Source organism: Myotis myotis, unplaced genomic scaffold, assembly GCF_014108235.1.
Source record: "Myotis myotis isolate mMyoMyo1 unplaced genomic scaffold, mMyoMyo1.p scaffold_m19_p_6, whole genome shotgun sequence".
In the NCBI taxonomy this organism is placed as follows: Eukaryota; Metazoa; Chordata; class Mammalia; order Chiroptera; family Vespertilionidae; genus Myotis; species Myotis myotis.
In genome coordinates, this window is record NW_023416368.1 from 91,096,206 (window position 1) to 91,104,180 (window position 7,975).

Below are 7,975 nucleotides of genomic sequence, written 5' to 3' on the forward strand. Positions count from 1 at the left end.
AGTTCAAAGCAGGACAGAGGATTTGTGAACAGGGCCAGTGGGCTTATGTCCAGACTCTAACTTACAAGCTGTGTGACTTTGGATAAGTCCCTCACTTTCCCTCTTTTCTTCGTCTGTGTGAAGATAATGCTTTCACATATGGCAATTAAATGAGATGGCATTTGTGGAGGACATGGCGCATTGGAAAGCACCCCTTGCATCTTTAGCCACCAGCATCACTAGTGTTACCATTAATATTTGTCACACAGAAACCAAGGCCAACCTCCCTGGGTCTAGGGAGGCCTTAATGTATTGATTCACTCTCTTCTGTCCACTCCCAACTGTCACTATCCAAATAGGAAGGCAAAGGACTTCACCTGGAAATGAACCCTAAAACATTGCTCAGAGCCTCAAGCAAAGGCTTTATGGGAGTCCCAAAGAATTTGGAGAATTCCTCTTTTCCTCATAGCGAGAAACTGAAGGCAGTGGTGCCCACTGGTTGGCAGTTTAAGTTCTGCAAGAAATGGCTGTGCCATTATCTCTGACACAAATGTTCCAGGGTTACAGATAATACAGACAACATGTTTAAAGGACTGATTCTGCGTACAGATGGATAGCAGGCCCCATGGGAATCTCTGTGATACCGTACATCTCAAACATCTGAAGGTGCTCTGAGGTTGGATGGAAATATTAGGATCAAGACAGCACATCAGTCAGAGAGCACCTGCTGGATGCTCAATCATGAGCAAATGTAGCTGTATGTTTAGGTGGTTAAACAGCAGTCTGTATAGTGCATATGAAATGGCAATCCTATATGACCCTATACAATAAAGAGCTAATATGCTAATTAGACCAAACAGCTGAACAACCTCCTGGACGTCCTTCCAGAAGACTTTCCGGATGAAGCTGGGGCTGCGAGGGCCGAGCCCCTTGCACTATTTTCATGCATTGGGCCTCTAGTCCTATCTAATAAAAGAGAAACATGGTAATTAGCGTATGACTGCTACTCTTCCCATTGGCTAATCAGGGAGATATGCAAATTAACTGCCAGCCAAGATGGCCACCGGCAGCCAGGCAGCTTGAAACTAACATGAGGCTTGCTTGCTTCAGTGACGGAGGAAACCAACGTTCCCCGCCTGCCTTGCCGGCCTCTGAGCCTGAAGTTTGAAACATTGTAATAAATATAGAAGCTAAACAAAACCCCAGAAACCTGCTTTCAGCGAGCAGGGATCTCAGAGCTGGAGTTAAACATTGTTTCGATTATAGAACCCAAACAAACCAGATACCTGTTTTCAGCAGCAGAGGCCTCAGAGCTGGAGCCAGAGCTAAAGCTGGCTCAGAATAAAAAAAAAAAAAAAAAAGAAAAAAAGGAGCAGTTGGGAGCTTCAGTCACCTGCGAGCCTGAAAACAGCCCTCAGCCCCTCACCCAGACTGGCCAGGCACCCCAGTGGGGACCCCCACCCTGAAGGGTGTGTGACCAGCTGCAAACAGCCATCATCCCCTCATCCAGGCTGGCCAGGCACCCCAGTGGGGACCCCCACCCTGATCCAGGACACCCTTCAGGGCAAACCAGCCAGCCCCACCCATGCACCAGGCCTCTATCCTATATAGTAAAAGGGTAATATGCCTCCCAGCACTGGGATCAGTGGAGCTGCGAGGCCTCCCGGCACCGGGATCAGCATGACAGGGGGCAGCGCCCAAACCCCCTGATCACCCTGTGGCTCTGTGTGTGACAGGGGGCAGGGCCACAACCTCCCTATCCGCCCTGCTCTGTTCATGACAGGGGAAGGCGCCCCAACCTCCTGATCAGCCCTGCTCTGTGCCTGATATGGGGGAGCTCCCCAACCCAACCCCCTGATCGGCCCTGCTCTGTGTGTGACAGGGTGCGGCACCCCAACCTCCCCCCCACCCCCCACAGGCCCTGCTCTGTGTGTTATGGGGTAGAGCCATAACCTCCCCATTGGCCCTTCCCTGAGTGTGAGAGTGGCGGTGCCCCAACCCCCTGATCAGCCCTGCTCTGTGGGTGATAGAGGGCGGTGCCCCAACCCCCCCTCTCCCCACAGGCCCTGCTCTGTGTGTGATGGGGTAGAGCCATAACCTCCCCATTGGCCCTGCCCCGAGTGTGACAGTGGCGGCGCCCCAACCCCCTGATCCGCCCTGCTCTGTGTGTGACAGGGGGTGGTGCCCCAACTCCCCTATTGGCCCTACTCTGTGAGTGACAGGGGGGAGCTCCTCAATCCCCTGATGGGCCCTGCTCTGTGCATGACAAGGGGCAGTGCCCCAACCCCCTGATTGGCCCTTCTCTGTGCGTGACAGGGGGTGGCGCCACAACCTCCCCATCGACCCTGCCTTGAGTGTGACAGGGGGCGGTGCCCCAACCCCCCAATTGGCCCTACCCTGAGCGTGACTGAAGGTGGCATCGCAACCTCCCAATCCTCCCTGCTCTGTGAATGACAAGGGGTGGTGCCCCAACTCCCCAATCGGCCCTGCTCTGAGCCCGACCAGGGGCTGCAACTAGGGATTGGGCCTGCCCTCTGCCACCTGGGAGCAGGCCTAAGCCAGCAGGTCGTTATCTCCCGAGGGGTCCCAGACTGCGAGAGGGCACAGGCCAGGCTGAGGGACCCCTCCTTCCCCCCTGAGTGCACAAATTTTTGTGCACCAGGCCTCTAGTAGAATATAATGGAAAGTCAATGAAATTTGGAGGCTCAATGCCTACCTCTGTTTTTAGTGGTGGTGATTTTGGATAAGTTTCTTTTTAAAAAACTTATCCTGAAAGCATTACAGATGTCCCTCTTTTTTCCTCCCATTGACCCCCCTCCTTCCTACTCCCACCTCCTCCCTACGCCTTCACCACACTATTGTCTGTGACAATGGGTTATTCATATATGCATATAAGTTCTTTGGTTAACCTATTAAGCCTCACCCCCTTTCCTTCTGAAAACTGTCAGCCTGTTGCATACTTTCATGGATCTATTTTGTTTGTCAGTTTCTTTTGTTCATTAGATTCCACATATAAGTGAGATCATGCTATATTTGTCTTTCTCTGACTGGCTTATTTCACTTAGCATAATATGCTCCAGGTCCCTCCATGTTGTTTCAAAGGGTAAGAGACCCATTTTTTTATAGATACACTAGTGACCTGGTGCACAGATTCATGCACATTGAAAGGAAATTAATTAGAATGTGGCTGGGGGGGGGGGGACTGGGTGAAATGGGCTGGACATGCCCTGGAGCCAACCTTCTACAGTCCCTCCCCAGCGTCTGCAGAATAAGCGGGGTCCCTCCAGCAGGTGGGGTCCCTCAGCCTGGCCTGCTGGGATCAGGCTGAAACTGGCTCTCTGACATCCCCCGAGGGGTCCTGGAGTGCGAGAGGGCACTCTGCAAAGTTGCTGTCATACAGGGTGTGGAACACAAACGCAAATGTGCAGTAAACCAGATTCGGGGCTAGCAGTGCCCCAGCAGCAACATAATTCACAGCCAAAGGTAGAATAGCACTGCCCTGCAAGGAATCGGGCTCCCTCCTCTCTGGTTTCAGGGTGGGAGAATCGCTGCTGCCAAGTCACTGCAGCTAGGCAGCTCCTGCATTGAGCGACTGCCCCCTTGTGGTCAGTGCCCATCAAAGCAACTGGTTGGACAGTTGGACACTTAGCATATTAGCCTTTTATATATATATAGATGGCCTGTCACTAGGGAGAGGAAGCCGGGCATTGTTATGTGACATCATTACCCAGCACACACAGCCACTGTTTCCAGGCTGGGCTGGGCTGGGCAGTGGGCCAAATTTTGCACCATAGAGTCTCAGCAACGTTGGCTGCAATTTGGTGGGCTGTCACTCTAGGGTGGTTGTGGGGCCTTTGTCCCACTTGGGGGAAGCCGAGTGTTGCTTTGTTGGAGCCAGGTCCATGGTGCCATTTCTCTGTAAATGGCCAGTGGGCATCACAGCAGCTCCTGCGTTGAGTGTCTGCCCCCTGGTGGTCAGTGTGCATCATAGCAACCAGTCAGACAGTAGGACACTTAGCATCTTAGCCTTTTATATATATAGACAGTATTTCAATGTGTAAATGTGGCATAATTTTCGCTGATACAATGACTAGGGTAAGAGAAACAAAGGAAAAAGTAAATAAGTGGGACTACATCAAAATAAAAAGCTTCTGCTTTTTTATCCTCACATCTACTGATGTGCACTTGGGCTGTTTCTAGATCATAGCTATTGTAAATTGTGCTGCTGTGAACATAGGGGTGAACATTTTCTTTCTGATTGGTGTTTCAGGCTTCTTAGGATAAATTCCTAGCAGGATCACTGGGTCAAATGGCAGTTCCATATGTAATTATTTGAGGAAACTTCGTATTGTTTTCCATAATGGCTGCACCAGTCTGCATTCCCACCAGCAGTGTATTATGGTTCCCTTTTCTCCACATCCTTGCCAGCGCTTGTCATTTGTTGATTTGTTTATGGTAGCCATTCTGACAGGTGTGACGTGATACCTCATTGTCATTTTAATTTACATCTCTCTGATTAGAGACAGCATTTTTCCATACATCTCTTGGCCATTTGTATATTCTCTTTGGAGAAGTGTCTATTTAGATCCTCTAACCATTTTTTAATTGGATTGTTTGTCTTCTTTTTGTTGAATTGTATAGTACTTCATATATTTTGGAAATGAACCCCTTATCAGATGTCTCATTGGCAAATATGTTCTCCCATACAGTGGGCTCCCTTTGCATTTTGATGCATGTTTCTTTTGCTGTGCAGAAGCTCTTTATTTTTCTGTAGTCCCATTTGTTTACCTTTTCCTTTGTTTCTCTTGCCCTAGGCGTGTATCAGTGAAAATTGTGCCACGTGAGAAGTCTGATATTTTGCTGCCTACATTTTCTTCTAGGATTTTTATGATTTCACAACTTACATTTAAGATTTTTGTGTTTGTTTTTTTTTATGTTTCTTAATCTCTCTGAGTCTCAGTTCCCTATTTTGGAGCTTGTTGGACTCCTTGGACTCTAGAATTTGGGAAGTGATTAAGGTGATTAAATGATATAATACAAGTCAAGCACCAAGCACTTAATGTGGGTTTAATAAATGTACATTGTTTTTCTCTACCCACTGACTAGTCACTTCTTCAAACTTGTTCCCCATTGCTCCCCCAATGGTTCCACTCAACTAGACCATTATATTAATACTAGAGGCCCGTTGCACGAAATTCATGCAAGGGGCTCAGCCCTCACAGCCCTGGCTTCATCCGGAAGGACATCCATAAGGTTGTTCAGCTGTCTGGTCTAATTAGCATATTACACTTTTATTATTATAGACTCACGGAGTGCTTCTCACCTGCCTGCATTGCTGTGCAGGGACAAGGAAGCGGAAGAAGGGGGGTGGTAAAATATTGGTAAGGAGTGGTGAGAAGATGGAGGAACCAGAGCTTCCAGACATTCTTGGTGGAAATGTAAATTAACACAACTACTTTGGAAAAATAGTAGGATCTACTAAACCTGGCCATATGCATACTTCATGGCCCAGAATTTCCACATCTAGGATACACCCAACAGAAATGTGCTCATATAGTCACCAAAAGAAAGACATATGCCAGAATGTTCATGGCAGCACAAATTATAATAGTCTCCAAGTGGAAGCAGCCCAGAGTCCATGCGGAGTGGAGGAGGCAACCCCCCGTGGCACATTCACACCACGGAAGCTGAACGGTAAAGAGGAATGAACAAACTGCAGCTACCTGCATGACATGAACACACCTGTAAACATAATGCCGAGGGAGGGAAACCAGCAAAGGAGTATACACCACAGGACTCCATTTAGATGAAGTTCAAAAACTGGCTAAATTAATCTATGGTGTTAGTAGTTTCCTTTGGGATAGGTAACAGCAAGAGGGTATAAGAGAGAGGGGGTGGGGGATGTTAACGTTCTGTTTCATGATTTGGGTGCTGAATACAAGAGAAATTTGCTTTGTAAAATTTAATTTGCCTACATAAACTCTTCGTGCACTTTTTGTATATATATTATACTTTAATATCAATTTATAAAGTATAAATTGGATAAAATGCAAAGATAATTGGATAAAATGCATTTCTTCAACCGAGAGGCTTGTGCTCTTATTGAGGAGCAATTAAAGAAATGACCAACTACAATGTGAAACATGTGCCAAACAGGAACAAACCATGAGCTGTGAGAGCCCAGAGCATCCTGGCCAGAGGCCCTGACACCACATCTCAGGGAAGACTTCCTCCAGGAGGCAGCTTTGAGCTGGGTCTCAGGGGCTGGACGGGAGCCATGCCTGGCAGGCTCAGGAACACCATCATAGCTGGCCAACGATAGCAGAAGGCACGTGGAAAGAGCCCAGCAGGAAATAGGCTGGAAATGTGGGTAAAAGTCAAGTCCTGGAGGCTCTCGTGTGTCAAGTTAAAGAATGTGGAGTGTGTTTTGAAAGTGTCTCCATCAAGGAATAGATATAGGTTGTGTGTGTGTGTGTGTGTGTGTGTGTGTGTGTGTGTGTGTGTGTGTTTAGCAGATGAGAAACGGCCTGGAGAGAAGGGAGTGAAGTCAGGGGACATTAGGAGGCAGTTGCATGAGCTCAAGCGAGAGGTGATGTCTGAACTTAACTAAACTAGGGCAGGAAGGGGAGAGAAGAGAGCGAAATGAACTGAATGTTCAATGAACCGAATGAGTGATTTTTTATGTTTACAATGCACCTTTTATAGTTTTTCTTGTAGTATATTTGGCTATACAGTTGTTTGCTGTACCTTTCTTGAAGACAAGGACTTAGTCTTATGCATGCTGTGTCATTCTGATTCCATAAATATTTTTAAAAATAATACTGGTCTTATATTCTCCCACAGTGATCAATGTAATGCTCCTCAATACTTGCTGATTAAAGTGAACACCTTGCTGACCGGTCACAGTATACTCGTGTTTCCATGTCCGAACGTTGCTGACCAGTCATGAGTTAACTCGTGTCTTTTCCTCAATTTGTCAGTCAGTATTTCCAGAGACATCTAATTTGTTCCACCTATCTTTTATTATGGTAAAATAAAATTTTTAAAAAAAGACATATTGTGGCAGAACATTTGAGCGAATTATGTGCAGACACTTTGGTTGGCCGAGTGACTTTGTTAAGTCAGCTGGAAGAGAGTGCTTTGTTGGAAGATAGTTTTGAGTCTGACATTAGGCCCTCACGAAGGCAAAAGGAAAATGTGATAGTATACGACAGGGAAAGTGATTCTGAAGAAGAATGGGCAGAAAAAGATATTTTACCAGCCTTGGAGGATTATACAAATATTTCAGGAATGACTGTTCAATTTGAAGACCCACAAAGTAGAAGTGAAATAACAAATTTATATTTTGATAAGTATTTTTTTTATCTCATTACTTCTCAAACAAATTTATACCATCACCAAATGGAAAAATACCACAAAAAAACCTCTGCTAAAATTTAACCATGGACAGACATTACTTATATGGGTATAAAGAAGTTTTTGGTTTAATTATATTGATGGGACAAACAAAGAAGCCAGGATGGAAAGAATACTGTTCAACCAACTTTTTACTTGAATCACCCATATTTCCAAAAACTATGACTGGAAAGAGATTTGAGTAAATACTTAAATTCTTTCATCTGAACGATAATTCACAAAGAACATGCAACACAGACCATCTTTACACAGTAAGACCTCTTTTGTTTGTTTTTTAAAAATATATTTTTATGGATTTCAGAGAGGAAGAGTGATGGAGAGAAGAGATAGAAACCTCAATGATGAGAGAGAATTATCAATCAGCTGCTCCTGCATGCCCCCTACTGGGGATGGAGCCCAAAAGCAGGCATGTGCCCTGACCAGGAATGGAACTCCTGGTTCATAGGTCCATGCTCAACCATTGAGCCACGCTGGCTGGGCCAGACCTCTTTTAGATCACTTTATCTCAAAATTTAAATCTTTATATATACCAAAACAGCGGTTATCACTCAATGAAGCAATGATTCCATGGAGAGGATGC